General features: G+C 38.7%; 1 protein-coding gene across 1 annotated transcript in view; it reads right to left on the reverse strand.

Moving 5' to 3' along the window:
• Positions 1-16863, reverse strand: part of LOC135701495 (fibrous sheath CABYR-binding protein-like) — a 292932-nt gene extending 276069 nt beyond the window's left edge. The window contains exon 1 of the mRNA XM_065222303.1: positions 16638-16863. The gene's annotated coding sequence lies outside the window, so the exon portion shown is untranslated. The remainder of the gene's footprint in view (positions 1-16637) is intronic.
• Between the last annotated feature and the right edge of the window lie 3167 nt (positions 16864-20030).

Here is a 20030-nt window from a genome sequence, read left to right on the forward strand (position 1 = left end):
AAGGGTTTGGAACTCGGGTCTAATTTAGAAATATTATTTTCAAAAGTTTTGTTCCTCAGGGCAGAGAATCGATTTTTAATTTGTTTTTGCAAATCCCGCCAGATAACTTTCATGGCAGGATCGCGTGTTCTTTGATATTGTCTCCTACGGACATTTTTAAGACGGATCAAGAGCTGAAGATCGTCGTCTATTATAATTGAATCGAATTTAACCTCGCATTTTGGTACTGAGGCAGCTCTTGCTGCAACTATAGAAGTAGTCAGAGATTCAAGAGCATAATTAATTTCATCTTTGGTTTGCAAAGGAATGTTTGGATCGAAGTTATATTCCATAAATGTTCGATACTGCTCCCAATCAGCTCTATGGTAATTGAAAGTAGAGCTGTTGGGATTACAAATTATTTCTTGGGATATTTCAAAAGTTACTGGAAGGTGATCAGAACCGAAGTCAGCATGGGTAACCAGTTGGCTACAAAGTTGACATGAATCAGTTAAGACCAAATCAATAGTGGAGGGATTTCTTGCAGAAGAAAAGCATGTTGGGCTGTTTGGATATTGAATAGTGTAATAACCTGCAGAACAATCATCAAACAGAATATTACCATTGGAATTGCTTTGAGCATTATTCCATGAGCGGTGTTTTGCATTAAAATCACCAATAATGAAGAATTTAGACCTATGACGGGTAAGTTTCTGGAGGTCACCCTTGAGAAAATTCTTTTGCTGGCCTACGCATTGGAATGGCAAATAGGCAGCTATAAACGTAAGTTGTCCAAATTTTGTTTCAACAGAAACTCCCAAAGTTTCAAATGAAGAAAGAATTTTATGTTTGATTCATCTATAAATAATGATGGCAACGCCACCACAGGGTCCATCAAGACGATCATTTCTATAAATCAAGTAATTTGCGTCCTTCTTAACCTTATGGTCAGGTTTAAGGAACGTTTCAGTTATAACGGCAATATGCACGTTATGAACTCTCAAAAAGTTAAATAGCTCGTCTTCATTATCTTTAAGAGATCGAGCATTCCAATTTACAATATTTAATGCTTTAAAATCCATTACTGAATTTTAAAGTCATGACAATATTATTTGCAAATTTTAATCCTGTTTGAATAGCATCAAACATGGAGTTAGATTTAAGCATATCAGAAATCATGTCAATTAATGATTTCTGTAAAAATTCCATTTAAGGGGCAGTAATGCTTCCTAAGTCAAAATTGTCAAAATTTCCGTTAGAATTACTTTGGTTAGTATTTTGATTTCTACCCGCTGCAATAGCAGCATAGGTAGCTCCATTAACTCGCTGAACATTGTTAGCAGCGAGGGGAGTAGGTACAGATGAAAAATTTGAAGCAGGGGTGATATTTGTACCTACGGGTACGAATGTAGAATTTGTTCCTCGCTGACCGTTGTTAACAGCAGATGAATTTGTACCTGGTCGGAAACGTGGAGCATTTCTTACCTGTCGGTTAGAACGAGATTGTAGGATCGCTTTGCGAGTCTTACATTCCCAAAAATTGGATTTGTGGTTTTCACCACAATTTGAACATTTAAATTTCTTAGGATCTTCCTTCACAGGACAGTCGTCCTTTGCGTGAGAGGAATCACCACAATTCATGCATTTAGCTGGCATGTAGCAATTTTTAGTGACGTGACCCCATCCCTGGCACTTACGGCACTGAGTGAGGTTTTGGAAATTTCCTCCAGTCTTCCTGAAGTGTTCCCACTTCACTCGGACATGGAGCATAAGGCTAGCTTTTTCTAAGGCCTTAAGGTTGTTTAGTTCACTAGACTTGAAGTGAACTAAATAAAAATCATTAGAAATCCCGAGGCGCGAATCGCCAGGACGGGATTTCATTTTCATTTTGATTACTTGGAGTGGCACAACTCCAAGTAATTTTGCCAGTTCATCTTTGATCTGATCCAGGGATTCACCACTGGGCAGTCCTTTCATGACAACCTTGAACACACGTTCAGTTTTGGTGTCGTAAGTAAAAAATTTGTGCTTCTTCTCAGTAAGATACTTGAGAAGACATTTAAATCCGTCCAAGGTTTCAGCCAATACACGGCATTCACCCCGACGTCCAATTTGTAGAGAAAACTTAACTTTCACGAAGTTCAAAAGTTCCATGCGAAGAGCATGGAAATCGGAAGTGGTTATCACAATAGGGGGAATCTTTTCCTTCTTGGCATTAAGCCGGGAAAGTTTACTAGAATTTTTCTTGGATGATGGATCATTCTCATCATCCGTGAGCAAATCAAATTGATTACTCAAATTAATTTCTTCAGAAGGGGGGTCAAGAGTTTGCCCCTTTCTTTTGCGTTTAGGCGCCATGGCGGCAGTAAATTTTTATCCAAATCGACTTCCAAGCAGATTACTATAAGAATCTGAAGGATCGAAGAGGAATTTTCCAAATCGATATCCAAGAAGGATTACCTCGGGTAGGGTCCAAACAAGGATCGAAGAGGAATAAAGTTGAACAAGGTAGAAATTTTACAGGTTGAGCACTGAAAAGTGCTGTTTAAATTTGTTGTAGCTTTAGGTAGTAGTAACACTTCCTTCAGCAAAAAGCAAATAGATCCGCACGGCAAGAGAGCACGATGCGGACTGATATTATGATTGATAGTGTGAAGGAAACTGTAACCAGCCCGATAATCTACAAAAAAAACGTTTGCTTAATCCATTCAAGTTTTCAGCAAGTTCTTGATCCGTTTCTTACCTCGATGTACTCCACAGGTTTTTGGCATGAGAAGATGTTTTTGGCATGACAATTTTCTCACCCTTAGAAGTTCTTTTCTGACTGTTTCAGAACTCAACACTAGGGGCACAAATTCACCCATTTCTCCTACATCTTACATATGAAACACTTTAATCCCATTATATTTGTTTTCCCTTGATCACATTTTGATAAGTCTTTAGTGGGAATGACACTGATGAAGACTGCACATTGTAGTCAAAATACGTATTTGTCATGGATACCAAAATTATTAAAGTGGAATTAAATGGAAGATACCCCCTTTTTGCTGTTTTAAATTTTTAGTATTTAATTTATTATAACATGGTATGATTTTAGCTGAAGGAATATCAATTATAAACATTTGTACAACTTAATTCCCGTAAGTATTAAATAAATTTGACAATTAAATTTCAATATTCTGGCAAACCAACTGAATTCCCCCAAAAAGTTTCGTCCGACTTTTCTGGAAGTCAACTAAGGCTTGTTCTGGACACATAAGTTTTGGAATAAATCAAACTTTCTGTCAGGTTAATCCAAGATATTTTTTATTTGTGCATCGTTAATCATTAAAAAACAACTTATCATTCCTTTAAATTTGTCGAACCTCTTAACGGAATCTCTTTTATGAAGAGCTTCGAGTGGGTTGGTTTATTTTCTTTAAATTCCGTTATAATTGCTTACCTTTTGACAGATACGCGTATTTCGTCTACTACTTGCAGACTTCATCAGTGCCAAGTAGGTGTTGAGTGGTGGTGAGTACTTGGCACTGATGAAGTCTGCAAGAAGTAGACGAAATACGCGTATCTGTCAAAATATAAGCAATTATAACGGAATTTAAAGGAAATAAACCAAGCCACTCAAAACTTATCATTACTTAATTAGGCTGCATCCAAAATTGACGAACTTTTGAGTTTACTTCAGCTTTGAGAGTCAGTGCAGACCTTTCTGCAACCAATTTTGCTGCTTATGTCCAAGATTTTCGAAATTTGCTTGTTATTTGCACTGGGAGAGCTCTCTCTTCACGAGAGCTTAATATCATATAGGTATTTCTAAGACCAGAAGGTCTCGAAGAAACGAGCTCAACTTTTTGGCTCAGTTCTGGTACTCTCTTCGGTCCCAAGCTAATCGTTGCACCCCTCGAAACATAGGAAAATCCACGAACCCCTCATTTTATCTGTCAAACTTTCATAGCGAATCAAAACTAGAACTTCGACTAGAATGGGGTACGTTAATCGATTTGCTTGGGATCAATAGGCTAGTCAAGTAATGAGCCAATTTAAAATCGTTAGTTTCCAGTGGTTGTTAATATCGCTGACGTAACTCCGGGCAGTTTAGTGGATTCGTCTCCTTGGGTACACCATGGACTACATTCGCTTCATTTCGTCAAATATTCGCGTTATAACTTACGAGCACGTGTTTTGGCCGTCACATTCTGCTTATCATTGCGGATCGGCACAGTTTTTACCATGAATGATTTCATTCCTTGTCGATGCTTCGAAGTATGCACGAAAGTTGACGTCATTTCTATTTTTTGAGCAATAGTATGTACCGAAAGATCTGGCCTCCTCCGTAACATTTTTTTCACCTTCACGTCCTTCTGGTGGTTCCTCAAATCGATTTTTGTTCCGCTTCCCTGCTTCCTAGCTGTTGTCAAACAACGATTTTAAAACGCTGTGAACAGTGCTTGCAGGAAAACCAAGCTTTTTGGCAGAGATCCGGATTTTCATTCCGACCGCATACCATTGCTTTTCGGACTTATTCTTCTTTCGACGCCATTTTCGACTAAGCTCTTCTAATGTTAAAAAAGGTTGTATTTTTAGACAGAACATACATACGTCCACCACTCAGCGAAATATTTCACTCGTTGATGAGATATTTCAGGAGATGAACGTGTTTAGGGGTGTCCAGATTTTGTAACGAACAAGCCTTATTCCAGGAAGTGTCATCCGGCTTATCCAGATTTTTTTTTTCCAAACTTACCCAAATTTTCTTCTGTCTGTCATCTAAGTACCTGCGAAAGTTTCTTCTTTATTTCCTTTGAAAGATTCTTCAGATATCCCTCGGAAGATTTTTTTAACTTTCTCAGTAATATTCTTCCAATTTATCCTGATAGTTTATTTTCTATTTTTTATGACTTCCACCGAAAGAGTCCTACTACTTCTCTCCGAATTTCAATTTCTCTAGACTTGATCGGGAAGTTTCTTCTGTCTGACATTGGCCAATTCTAAGGATTTATCTTGAAAGCTCCTTCCGAAGTCCTGCTGACATGCCCCGAAAATGTCTGCCGACTTCTTCTAGAAGTTTATCTAAACTGAAAGTTTCTTCCGACTTGCCCCGGAATTTTTTTCCGTCTTGGATATTCGGGTGTCTGTCAGCTTTCTCTGGAAGTTTCTTCTAACTGTCTCCGAAAGATTTATCTGACTGCTCTGGAAGCAGTGCTGAGATTTGTCATTGTCATTGACAGACTTTCGCGCGATATTGACAAAATTGTTTTTAAAATAGTCACTGATAAAATTGATCCTCAAAAAAAAAACCTTTGTCAATATCTCATTCATTTTTACGTCAATGACAAAGATACACCTGGTAACAAAAAGTGTAATTTCGTGCATTTTGTGTCACATTATTGTTATCCAAGCAATTCAGGACGTAGATGCTTGTTCACTTAAACAGCTCCATGTAATTGTGTTGCTCAAGCCATTTAGGTAAAGCTCATGTACTGGTACTATCCGACGACTCAAAATGTATGATTTTTTTCATCCAGAAGTAAATAGCCATTATGTCATGGATCAACAGGTGGATATAACAGGGCTGGTAGCAATCAATGCTGTCAAAAGTTGTGATTTTAGTGACCATGTTGAAGAAATAAGTGACCAAATAGTGACTTATAGTTGAAAAAAAGTGACCTAAGGGAAGAAAATTAGTCGTTTTGATGGCATACCAAATAAATGTTCGATGTTTTAGACTTATTAAATTGATAGGAAATTTTAAAGCATAAAATTCAATAGAAAGTTTATGACTAAACATCCAAGTGTCTACTGCCTAGAAAAACCTGAAAAACCGGGAATTCTCAGCGAATTTTATTAGTCCTGAAAACACCTGAAAGTCTCATTCAATATTCCCAGTTATTTTCATTCACACATTTGAAATCGGAGCATAAGTCCACGTAATTTTTTGGTGAATACTTAGGGGTGAAGGGGATGCTAAAAGAAGGATTACAATTAAATCTGAGAATAACTCCAGGAGATCTTTAAAGAAATTCGAAAAAATAATTCTAGGAGAGATTGCCAAACAAATTAAGGGGAGAAATCTAAGGAATTTGTGAGGGGAAATGAAAATTAATTCTTAGGAGGCTTTCAATGTGAGTAGAATTCCAAGGGAAGGAGTGAGTATAAAAAAGAAATCTGAAATGAATTCATGAAAATTCTGAGAATGTTTCCATAAAGGGTGTCCACGATGAAATTGCCACACACAAAATTGGTTCGCAAAATTCGAGTTTTCATCCGATTGCCATCAAATTTTCAGGGATTGAGAAATAACTATTAAACTTCATTTTACCATTTTACTCGTATTTTATTTACAGTCCATACGCAAATGCCCGCACCTTGGCCTTAACCCCGGCCATAAGATTCTGCACAACCTGTGAATCAACCGTTTTTTGCATGTAAACCCATACTTTCTTCAGTTCCTCGACTGTCTTCACTACCTTAGGTCGTTTAAGAAGGTGCTGCTTCATAATCGCCCAGTACTTCTCGATGGGGCGGAGCTCCGGAGTGTTGGGAGGGTTGAACATTTTCGGCATGAAATTGACCTTATTGTCCGCATACCACTTCAGCCCGTCCTTGGAGTAGTGGCATGAGGCCAAATCCGGCCAGAAGATTGTTGGGACGTTGTGGGCCTTCAGGAGAGGAAGCAGACGCTTCTGGAGGCACTCTTTTATGTACACATGTCCGTTCATCGTGTCCTGGGTCACGAAAGGTGCACTCCGCTTCCCGCCCGTGCAGATGGCTTGCCAAACCAGGAATTTCTTCGCAAATTTGGACATCTTCTGAGTGCGGACATGCTCCGGAACGCTGAACTTATCCTTGGCCGTGAAAAACAGGTTGCCGGGGATCTGTTTGAAGTCGGCCTTCACATATGTTTCGTCGTCCATGATGCAGCATTCAACTTTCGTCAGCATGTTGAGGTACAACTTCCTGGCACGGGTTTTGGCGGACTTCTCGTCGCGATTAGGGGCCTTTTGTACCTTGAACGTTCGAAGCCCAGCCTTAGTTTTGGCCTTCTGGACAAAACTTCGGCTTGGGTGCAGCTTCTTAGCCACATCCCTAACGGAGGCGTTCGGATTTCGGTTGAAGGCCCCAACTACGCGGTTGTGATTTTTGGTGTTGTACGGAATACTTTTTCCTTCACTTCTGGGCTTCCGATCGGTGGTCAACCGTTCCTCGAACCGCTTAATCACTCGCGACACCGTGGAATTCGCGATTCCCAACGTTTTAGCGATGGAACGATGCGAGAGATCCTTGTTCTCGTGATGAATGCGCAAGATTTTATCACGCACGAGCTGTTCTTTCGACTCCATTTCCGCGAGTTTTGATCACAGGACTTTAAAACTTGCAGGATGTAAATAATGCACTATGAACTAAATCTACCCAAATTTTCATTAAATTCTACCCAACGGTTAAAAAGTTAGAGCAATTTCATAGTGTGGCAATTCCATCGTGGACACCCTTTAGCATTTCTTACTGAGAAGAATTTCAAGGCAATTTGATTCGGAGGATAGTTGCGACAAGTATTCTAACTATATTCTTGTGATATGTTTTAGAGAATTCAGAGAAGCGTTCCAAATGAATTTCTGAAATTATTCCATGAGAGTTTCGGGAGAATACGAGCGAATGATGAGGAGAACTCCAAGCGAATTTGCATGAGAAATCTCCGTTATCCAATGGACTATTCTGAGGTCTTCTGAACAACTTGAAAGGTCCCAAAATATTACTAAACCTAATGAAACTGACTAGAAGTTCTTTTGTGGTTTGAGAAAATTGACTGATGCTCGCAATACTTCTCATCATTGTTTTTAACTTCTCTAAACTTTTTCGGACTTCCTAAAGTTTCCACAATTTTCCTAACGATCAGGAGTCTTCTCTAAACTTTTAACAATTTACTGCCCTGAGGATACCTGTTATTTCTTGAAGTTTTTTTTTTAGCTTTTTAGCGAGATCAATATCTTTCTTGAGGTTCTCGAAACTTCTCTAAAGTGTTTGCAGTTCTCATGAAGCTTGTTGTACTACCCTGAATTCAATTGAACTGTTCTAAAAAAATATAAGCTTCCGTGAACTTCTGGACTTATGTGAAAACCTAAATAATTTTCTTAACATTTCTAAAGTTCTCTAAAAATTTGAAAACTTCTTGAAATTTTCCGCTAATTTAGTGAAACTAATGGAACTAAACTCCTCTGAAATTCCCCTTGTTTTTCGAGCTTCACTAAACTTATTTGAAATGCTCCCGAAATGTCCATATAAGTTCCAGAAGTTCTCGGATCTTCCCTTAAGGTCCATAGACTTTTATGAAGTTCTCGAAATGTTTTTGAAGATCTCTGTACTTCTGTGAAGTTTTCGAAGTTATTCTGAAATTCCAGGAACTTCTTTAAGCTCCCGCAACGAAATAATTAATATAGGGGGAGAGGTAGCTCATCGATTCTTCCGGTTCGCCTCCTAGCATCGTGCTATAAGGTACCAGGCGATAACCAGAGTAGTTGATCGATAGCTCGATGACGTCATTTAATTGGCGTCTGCAATGGGAAATTATCATAGCAGGCGTTGACGATGGGACGTTGTCGAGTTGTTGAATAGCAACTATCGTGGTAACTCACCGATTACCTGTCGATCTGCCAAATTTGGAAAGACGTCTGCATTGAATTGTCTCATATAATAATATTCCGCCCACTATATCACAAGAAACTGCGAGTAGCTGAGTGGAATGGAGATAAGTTAAGCATTTGGTACAGGACCAAGTCTCCCCTGGGTGGTGCCAAAAGATGAGCGCAATAGAATCATCAAGTTGCCATAAGGCACGGAATGAGACTATTGCATGGCTGGGTAGTCAAAGTCTTCCATTCGTTAGTCATTTCAGGTGGATTAGAACAGGTTTAGGTTTAGGGTGGGCGTTGGCCAGATTTGGATTTTTCAGATGTAATCCTGGATAGGACCCTGTCATTGAACGTCGCGTGAAAGTGGAACTTAATGAAGGCCTAAGTACTTTTTCGTAGTTTTTAGTTTTCGGATTTGAAAGATCGTCGGTTACAGTGGCCTGCTTACTGAGCAGAAAAACGCGGTCCCAGGTCCTTACATATCAAAGAGATTTATGGTAAAATCGCTTGTGTATCATGTATTTTGCAAAACTCGTTGTTGTCGTTGGTTCCGGGTTTGAATGGATACACAAATTTGAGCAACGGTATTATGTGATATGAGGGGCTCGGTGGCCTTAGAGCAACCGTTTTTGCATACTGAGCAGAACATCATGAGTCTAATCTCAGGCCCATCCACATTCAAGATTCGTCAATCGTTTTATTTGTTAATATGACTACATGGTAATAACAGCAACTCGGTGATTAAAAAGGTGCTCGTCTGCCTAGTGGCAAACGTTTTTGCTTACTAAGCAGAAGACCGTGGGTTTAGTCCCAAGCTCCTTCGCGTTATATGATCGTTAGGACATCAATTCAGCTTATCGTTTACCAAAACGAACCCTGCTGCAAACCCAACCCTCTTATCCAACATCCCAGTGATTCCTCGTGGAAGTGCAGAGATGTTCTCGGCTTCCATCAAAGCGAGTGTCATGTCAACACAATCCTTCCCATTCCTTTCTTGACCTGTGTTCGGGCGCGGCCGGCGCTGGTATTGCCTAATTTAAGATCACCAGTTTTTACACATTGAAGATGATTGCTAGTCCCAAGCATCGTCGATTGGTTCTCTGTGTAATTACAGCTGATCTGGCAGTAACAGAGTAGCAACCGTGGGCGGTCAATCAAGCTCAAGCTCGAGCTCAACGAAATAATTAATATAGTTCTATGATTTTTACTGAAGTTCTCAGGATTTGTCGGTTTTCGAAACTAACAGCTGCTTCAATAGTCTAGAGTCTCCTGATGTTTTTTAAACTGCCCAAAATATTTCTCAATTTCCTTAAAATTCTCTAGACTGCCCTGAATATCTTAGAATTTTTTTTTTAAACAACCCACAATTTAACTGGAACTGAGTTCTACAATTTTCCATATGTTTAATAAAGTTCATGAACACTAATTTTCCCTGGAAAGTCCCACCCTAATGTTTTCTATGCTTACCTTAATTTCTCTAAATAAATCAAATGTTCTGATAAATTTTCTGTTATATATTTATAATTCCCTGAATCTTCTAAAGTTTTCAGATCAATCATAGAATTCTCGGAATATCCCATAATTTTAAGGATCTTGTAAGTCTCATGTTTCTTAAGTTAATGGGATTTTTGTGATGTTAACTGATCGTCCCCAAAGTACTCGGAACTTCACTGAATATAACGAATCAATATAAAAATATTCAAATTTCTTAGAAGCTCTGGAATGTTTTGAAAATATAGGCGCTTGCTAAAAGTTCTCGCATTTTATTTAATTGATGGAACTTCGTTAATGTTCTCTAATCAACTTAGCTAAATTTTCGAAATTTTTCAGATCTTGACATTTCTATGATATACTCTTACATTTTCCGAATGTGAATATGAAATACTCTTACATTTTCCGAATGTTAATATAGTTTTTATTGTGTTCCAAAAAATTTCTCTGAGCAAACCGAAGTTTCCGGAAATTCCTGGTTTCTGGTTTCTGCAATTACCTTGAAATTTTTGTAACTGACCTGTAATTCTATGATCTGTCTTGATGTTCTCGGTACTTCCCAAAAGCTCTTAATTCTAATGAAGATCTCGGTTCTGCTTTAAAATAAATGGAATTCTCGTCAACATTTAGTCCTTAGACTTACTAAAATTAAGTAAAGCTTGTTTCTTTAAAACTGATTGTCATGTCTTAAAAACGTTTGCGTTAATTGTTGTTGTTGTTGTTTTACAGAAAAAAATCATATTTTAAACGCATTTCATAAATAGCTTTCTTATTATAAACTTGGAAATTATCCGCCTAAGTTATGGAAAAACCTGGAAAACTCAGGGAACTTTATTTAGCCAAATGAGTGGACACCCTGTAGATATAGAAACATGATGTCTATTTACTTCTGGATAAAAAAATAATAAATTTTGAGCAAGTTTCCTAGCAGAATTTATAACATTTAATTAACATGGTGAGGCAATTTACGTATTTCCATCCGTTCTCAAGGATATTGTCCGAGTATTCAGCTGTTATTATATTATTAAGGTCAAACACTATCTAGCAGCGCATCGAAGTCTACCCAATACCAGTTTGACTAGATTGTCTAGCATAACCAAGTAACATAACAAAGGGAAAGAACCATTTCTTATCCATTTGATTTCAATTTATATCAATACGACTTGTGTCATCGTCGTCGTTATTTGAACCATGTATGTCAGGGCGTATGGAAGAATGAACAAATTGAAGGCAACAAACGCCAATACATAGAAGGCGCAAAAAAACGGCTATGATAGAAAAAAATCGTAAGAGAAGATAATCCCGCAGCCTTTGTTGGGACTCAATCGTGAGTTGTCGTTGATGGCAGAGTGCTTTTCTTGTGCTCAAAGTGCAGGGCATAAGAAGAACAAAGATTGTTCGACGCGAAAAAAATATCTTCACTTTTATTAGCTTCATTGGACGAATAAACGAAGACGCGACTGTCGTCTGTTATACTCTCGCACTCTATTCGGTTGTAAGTGCCACAGCTAATCAGGATAGAATAATTAAAACATCTATCAGTCATCTGCAAAGGGGTTTCACGTTTGAACACTAACCTAATCTGTTAAACCTGTCAATAGATGACAGAGTTGAAAAAGTGTTACGTCTGCTTATCAGTAGGTAGCTCCTTTAATACAAGGTGCCAGACTATTTATCTTCCGACGCTTTTTTGTAATTTATCGCATACTGTGCCGAACTAGAATCAGGATAGATACGTGATTAGAGTGACTGAGTCACTAATAAAGGGGTATCAGGAAGAGTTATCGTAGCCATCATCAGTGTATCAGAGTTTCTGTACACCGAAGTGTTTTATTTTCAGTTGATTCGCTGAAGTAAGACTTTTCAAGATATGAAGGGATGAATGAAAGAGATTGGAAGTTACTAGCCAGTGATAGGGAAAAAATAAAGAAAAAAGCAGAGGAAATATATAAACAAAGTGGAAGTGAAATTTCCGATGGAGAAAGTGATGAGTAGTGAAAAGAATTGCTGTAGAAGAAGAAAGAAAATGTGTAACAACAACAAGGAAAATGAGTTGGACTAGGTAAAAATAATTAAGAAGCGTTTGCGAATGAAAAAAAAAAAGAAATATATAAAAGAAAGCTCCAGAAAACTGGAAAATAATTAAAGCAACAATTCATCGTCATCAAAGGTAATTACACTGGTACAGGTAAATTAACTGAACTCTAAATTACCCTTTTTTTAATACATTTCATTAATCAAACATTATTATATGCTGGGTTAGGGGGGGGGGCAGCCTAAGGGTTTCAAAGGATTTGTAGACTGGACAAGGGTTCGTGGATTTGCCAGTCCCTTGTCACGTGTTGATAGACGTACATCTTGTCGTTTGTCTTCCAAAGGTCTTCAATGAAGTTGATTCACCCTGCTGCAACAAACCAGCAGGCAGAACTTTACAACCAGAGAAGTATCTGCAGTCATAGGTAATCCTTGCACTAATGGTGGGTTCTATTCACATCACATCACATTAAAAATCCGGATGCGATTTTCTCGATATGATGATTTTGGAATTCCGCCCTTTTCAAATGTTAGTTTAGAAAGATTCAATCGTCAAGCTTTGACGAAAATTGAAGGGGTGTCGATTTGCGTGGGTGAACTAAAAGTTTCGACAAATTAACGTTTGAATCTTTGTTTGCAAAAGCAGATACGTCTCTATGAAAATTCATTCTAGAATAGAAAAAAGACCTATCAACATTTGTACACAAACCGTTCTAAAGTCCTCTCTTCACCAAGCAAAGGCCACTTACGGGAACCGGGGAAACTTTTTCCTACCAGATGATGCTGTTGGTTTGCATGGGCGACCTTCGCTTGGTGAGGTAAGGGCTTTAGAACGGTTTGTTTACAAATGTTGATAGACCCGTTCCTATTGTTGGTCCAGAATTGTTTCAATGGAAAACCAGAATAAGGACAAACGTCTCTGTTTAAGGTGAAGGGTCCAACAATGACCGTTATAATGGCTGATAGCCCGATCACTGTTTACTAAGGTCCATTTTTGGTTTGTTAATGATTTAGAATGCATTTATTCAATTAAAATAGGCGTTTGTGAAACATTTAGTGGAGTGATTTTTTTTTTCAAAAAAAGCATTTAATTGTCAACTTAAATTTTATGTCAAATTTTAAATTATATACATACGATTATGAAGGACAATCTTAGCTTTTAAATGAAACTGGTTTTGAAAAAAAAAAAAGTTTTGACACATTTAACATAGTAATCGACCATAACACAATTTTAAGCGCTAAAATTAGGGTAACAATCTTTAGTTTCACCCGAAACTGCCTGAAATTGATTCGTGTCGTGAGTAAACACCTAGTCATTTGATTTCTCATAAAAAAATCTTTCTTTTGATAAATAAATATCCCATCATATCCAGCGGCATTTTGAGAAATTGATATGCCTTTTTTTGAAAAACAAAATCACATTGAGCAGTGGGGCAAAAATACGCAGTCGGAATCATTTTTTTTTTCAAATAGCCGTTAATAAGGGATACCTATTTTGGTATAATTCTAAGTTTTTTGTCATGTTTCAGATCCTGATGAATGTGGGCGTCTTAGTGGAATACCTGTAACATGAGAGAGAGGATTAGTATTTTCCATTTAATTCCACTACTTTATTTGCTTATCCTTGACAGATACGCGTATTTCGTCTACAATGTGCAGACTTCTTCAGTGTCTTGTAATAAAGGGTGATACGGTCAAAATTTGGTCAATATCAACTTGACGTATTTCTTTCAATTTTGCATTTAAAAAACCTGAACACCCCTCATTTTGAAGGTGTGTGGGTGTAGAATGTTGCTCCTATTTTGATTTTGGAATTCACTCTTCAGTTGTCAAAATGCCGTCCAAGCAAGAAGAGCAGCGTATCAAAATTTTGCTCGCGCATCGCGAAAATCCGAGCTACTCGCACGCAAAGTTGGCAAAATCGCTAAAAGTTGCCAAATCAACCGTTACAAATGTAATTAAAGTGTTTGGGGAACGTTTGTCGACAGCCAGGAAGTCTGGATCGGGGGGAAATCGAAAACCGGAAGCCGCTGAGACGACAAAGAGAGTTGCCGGTAGTTTCAAGCGAAACCCTAACCTCTCTCTCCGAGATGCCGCAAATAAACTGGGTGTATCGTCTACAACCGTGCATCGAGCCAAAAAACGAGCCGGACTATCGACTTACAAGAAGGTAGTGACTCCAAATCGCGATGATAAACAAAATACGACGGCCAAAGCGCGATCCCGGAGGCTGTACACGACGATGCTGACGAAGTTTGACTGCGTGGTAATGGACGACGAAACCTACGTCAAAGCCGACTACAAGCAGCTTCCGGGACAGGAGTTTTATACGGCAAAAGGAAGGGGAAAGGTAGCAGATGTTTTCAAGCACATGAAACTGTCAAAGTTCGCAAAGAAATATCTGGTTTGGCAAGCCATCTGTACCTGTGGCTTGAAAAGCAGCATTTTCATAGCTTCCGGGACTGTCAACCAAGAAATTTACGTGAAAGAGTGTTTGAATAAACGTCTGCTGCCTTTCCTGAAGAAACACGGTTGTTCCGTACTGTTTTGGCCGGATTTGGCATCTTGCCATTACGGTAAAAAGGCCATGGAGTGGTACGCCGCCAACAACGTGCAGGTGGTTCCCAAGGACAAGAACCCTCCCAACACGCCAGAGCTCCGCCCAATTGAGAAATACTGGGCTATTGTCAAGCGGAACCTAAAGAAGACCAAAAAAACTGCTAAGGGCGAGCAGCAGTTCAAGGCAAACTGGCTTTCTGCGGCGAAGAACGTGGACAAGGTGGCTGTACAAAATCTGATGGCAGGGGTCAAGCGTAAGGCCCGGCAATTCGGATTTGGAAAAGCGGAAGCCTAACTGAATATTTTTCCTGAATTTTATACTAATTGAACTTGAAAAAGAAATTTAATTTGATTTTTTAAATAAACGATTTCACCGATTTACACGCGTTTTCCCTTGACCAAATTTTGACCGTATCACCCTTTAATACTCGAGTTGTAGACGAAATACGCGTATCTGTCAAGGATAAGCAAATAAAGTAGTGGAATTAAATGGAAAATACTAATCCTTCTCTCTCTCTCTCATTATGTTTCAGATGCTAAGTTGTGTTACGATTGTTGATCCCAATCATATGGATCGGGATACACATAAACATTGTTTTCAAAACGCAAGAAGATTGTGATTAAATCATTTGTCAGAGGTATGTCCAAAACTGGTACACTTACCCTACGACCAAACAGTAAAGGAATCGATTTACGGTTATAAACTAAAATTTGAAGCTACTGTGAAAAAAATGCATGTATTTGAAAGTTAAGTGGGTACTCTAAGCCCACTTTACTCTACGGAATTTTCATTGAACACAAGTCCTATCTATAAATTTGTAATTTATTGCTAACACATAGGGGAAATGGATGTTATGTCGGCCTAAATGCCCCTAATTTAGGCCCTTACATAAATTCAGCAATCGACTAAATTTTCAATAGCGACCATAATATCCATATCCCAATGACGCGTTCATCTAGATAAAATTGATAAATAGCAGATTTTTAGCGATGGGCCCAATCTTAGATCCATAGGCCAACAATAGAGCCATTTCCTCTATAACATACAATGAGATTTTGGAAAAAAAAAAACGTTATTGCAAATGACATGTTTCACATAATTCCAAATGAATTAAAAATTCAAGTTAATGTTATTCCCATCGCATTGCTCAATGAATTCAACCACCGCATTGCAATGTCTGACCCATCCAAAGAGTGCACGAGTGTACCTAATGTAGTGTTTAGTTGGTGTAGTTACTTGTTAAATTAAACACTTGTATGGGTAATCGTCGAACTCCGACGCCAGACGGAACTCCGACTCTCTCTATCTCTCTTGAGAACGCTCCAAAATCTCTCTCACTCTCACCGTTGCCAACGAAACCGCGATTGATGATTCTCTCTCGCACAGCCACACTCACACATTCACATCCGCCAGTCGGCGTTGAACCGTTTTCTCTTCATTCTCTTGCTCAGCAGCCAGCAGAACCTGAAACTGAAAAATCCACCACGATCGCCGACGAACGGAGTCCAACAACAACTCCAATTAAATTCGTCCGCAAGCAAGACAAAAGCATCAGGCTCAACACCACAAAAAGAACGACGACCAAAATGTTGCTGCTGGCTGCCGCTTCTTCTTCGCGGTTCTATCTTTGCCTCTCGCTTCCTCTTCCTCTCACGCACACTGGCCAGCCGGACGGAGCAGATGAGCACCCTCGCGCCTTCTACAAAATCTTTCCTGTACCATTGCACAGAATTTGATCAATTAAATTATTCGGTAGAACTTTTCCCCCATTTCCCATCGATGAAACGTAGTCCAAAAGCCTGCAGGAGCGGTCACTTTTTGTCCAAAAGAAAAAGGCTAAAAAATTGCATTCCTCCCTCCTTTTCGGTCCTTCTTTGTGCATCTCTCACACCACTGCTACTTGCAAGGACAATAAAGAGCACACACGCAAGTACTATTGCTGTACGTACCTTTCGAACCGGCTTTAGCACGAATTTACAGGATCAGTCACACTTAATTTTGCACAGATTTTCACACAAACCCAACGTCTCCGACAAAAAATTTCACAAATAAAAGCTGTAAATTGCTCACTTTACGGTAAATAACGCGACAAACACTCTTCCAAAAGTATACACGCGAAGAAACTTCAACGGCGCGGTTTCAACAGACCATCAGAGGATCAATCGAATAACACCAAAAAAAAATTGGATACTAGCTCAGTGCTCGCTCACTGTCTGGTGGCTGAACGGGAGAGGGAGAGAGAGAAAAACGAACGCGAGAACGACAAAAGCGTCGCCGTGCTAACTGACGCAAGAAATAGACGCGCTGCGGCGCTTTCTACAAATCTCGCGCATTATTTGAAAAGGATTCATTGCCTTATTCCTTGTTCAGAATAACGAGGCTGAATTTATCTCGGAATTTATATTATAGTCCGTTCAGACTACAGAGTTATAACATGTTATAGCGATATCTTGATGATGGTTTCTGTGTTGCAATTATTTGACAACCGTTATAACTAAAAACACTTTAAACACTTAAACGCTGTCCAGACTGGAGAGTTATAACAACAATAACAGTTATAACAATCAATACGAAACTAACGATTTTAAATTGGCTCACCACTTTAGTAGCCTATTGGTCCCAAGCAAACGATTAACGTACCCTATTCTAGTTGAAATTCTATTACTACACTATGTTTGTTTTGATTCGCTATGAAAGTTTGACAGATAACATCAGGGGTGTGTGGATTCATGCAGAACATGCAGGGGTGAGTGAAATAGCTTGGGACTGCTTGGGACCGTTGTTCTGGTACTGAGTGAGCCAAAAATAATAATGATTTTCTTCGGGACCCAGTAGTCTTAGAGTTACCTCTATGGTTATAACATGTTATAACGGTTGTCAACTAATTGCAACACAGAAACCACCATCAAGATAGCGCTATAACATGTTATAACTCTGTAGTCTGAACGTACTATTATAAAGTGTTTTTAGTTATAACATGTTATAACTCGCCAGTCTGAACAAGGCATTATAGCATAGAGGTAACTCTAAAACGCTGTCCAGACTGGAGAGTTATAACATGTTATAACGGTTGTCAAATAATTGCAACACAGAAACCACCATCAAGATAGCGCTATAACATGTTATAACTCTGTAGTCTGAACGTACTATAAAACGCTGTCCAGACTGGAGAGTTATAACATGTTATAACGGTTGTCAAATAATTGCTACACAGAAACCACCATCAAGATAGCGCTATAACATGTTATAACTCTGTAGTCTGAACGTACTATAATAGTACGTTCAGACTACAGAGTTATAACACGTTATAGCGCTTTCTTGATGGTGGTTTCTGTGTTGTAATTAGTTGACAACCGTTATAACATGTTATAACTCTCCAGTCTGGACAGCGTTTAATAGTACGTTCAGACTACAGAGTTATAACATGTTATAGCGCTATCTTGATGGTGGTTTCTGTGTTGCAATTAGTTGACAACCGTTATAACATGTTATAACTCTCCAGTCTGGACAGCGTTTAATAGTACGTTCAGACTACAGAGTTATAACATGTTATAGCGCTATCTTGATGGTGGTTTCTGTGTTGCAATTATTTGACAACCGTTATAACATGTTATAACTCTCCAGTCTGGACACTGTTTAAGACTAGAAGGTCCCGAAATAACGTGCTCAACTTTTTGGCTCAGCTCTGGTACTCTCTTCGGTCCCAAGCTAATCGATTTACCCCTCGAAACATAGGAAAAACCAATAACCCCTCATTTTATCTGTCAAACTTTCATAGCGAATCAAAACAAACATTTCGTAGTACTAGAATTTCGACTAGAATGGGGTACATTAATCGTTTGCTTGGGACCAATAGGCTAGTCAAGTAGTGAGCCAATTTTAAATCGTTAGTTTCGTATTGATTGTTGATTATAGTACGTTCAGACTACAGAGTTAAAACATGTTATAGCGCTATCTTGATGGTGGTTTCGGTGTTGTAATTAGTTGACAACCCTTATAACATGTTATAACTCTCCAGTCTGGACAGCGTTTTAGAGACATCTCAAAATTGGAACAATCGATTATCGGTCAAAGTCATATAGGAAAAGTTATTCCAATGAGCAGAAGACCTGTCAAATGGATAAGATGTCGCCATAGAGGTAACTCTAAGACCACTGGGTCCCGAAGAAAATCATTATTAGTTTTTGGCTCACTCAGTACCAGAACAACGGTCCCAAGCAGTCCCAAGCTATTTCACTCACCCCTGCATGTTCTGCATGAATCCACACACCCCTGATGTTATCTGTCAAACTTTCATAGCGAATCAAAACAAACATAGTGTAGTAATAGAATTTCAACTAGAATAGGGTACGTTAATCGTTTGCTTGGGACCAATAGGCTACTAAAGTGGTGAGCCAATTTAAAATCGTTAGTTTCGTATTGATTGTTGATGTCGCTCTTTACCCAATTCAGTCTCTTTAGTTCAGACTATAGAGTTCCCGACAAACGATTTCGTTAAATTTCTTTAATTTTCGATATATCGTTGACATTTATATAGAAAATCGATAACGATCGTCACCATTTCACGAAGAAATTTTAAGATAGGGAAGAGCGCTACTTCGTCGTAATCGCCCATTTCCGTTCTATTGATCAGAAAAGATCAATAATATCAATGTTGGTTGGAAATGCTAACATGAAGCTTTAGTGTGATGATTTATTAGCTAGAGAATGATCTTTAGAAGAGGGTAGGTGGATAGTTCCGTTAGAGTACGGCAGTATGAAAATTGAATAGAATTTGAAAATGAGCGAAGGGCCATTAATGCGACAGTTTTTCAAGATAGACGCACATTTTTGCCTAACCCGTACGATGTACGCGGGGACTTGAAGTATGTCTCCAAGTCCACAGGCAAAAATGTGCGTCCCTCTTGTTGCTCATAAACTGACTGTGGCTGTGGAATAGTTCTAGCGACGTTTTTCATCACTACCTAAAGCCCCACGTTGCGAGAGCATTTCGAGACATACTTCAAGTCCCCGCGTACATCGTACGGGTTAGGCAAATTTTACTCATCACTGAGTTCCTGCATTTTTGGCGATTATGAGTGAACTAAACTCAAATTTGTGTCGTTCTCATTCGCCGTGTGGCAACGTCAACCAACAGATATTGACTCCGGTATCAATCAGGTAAAATTCCTTCAGTTTTTTATGATTTATCCTAATTTTATTGAAAAAAATATTGCAGGAATACTTCTGGAGCAAGCTAGAAGCTGCTTATACGGGGTGATAAATCCCAATTTAAAGAAAATTTTGAAGATCCAGAACCTATGCAGTCAATCACTGTGCAGACTGACAGCTGCAAGTATTGA

The sequence above is a fragment of the Ochlerotatus camptorhynchus genome, unplaced genomic scaffold (genome assembly GCF_037179485.1).
Source record: "Ochlerotatus camptorhynchus isolate MF236.1 unplaced genomic scaffold, CSIRO-AGI_Acam_v1.1 ptg000165l, whole genome shotgun sequence".
In the NCBI taxonomy this organism is placed as follows: Eukaryota; Metazoa; Arthropoda; class Insecta; order Diptera; family Culicidae; genus Ochlerotatus; species Ochlerotatus camptorhynchus.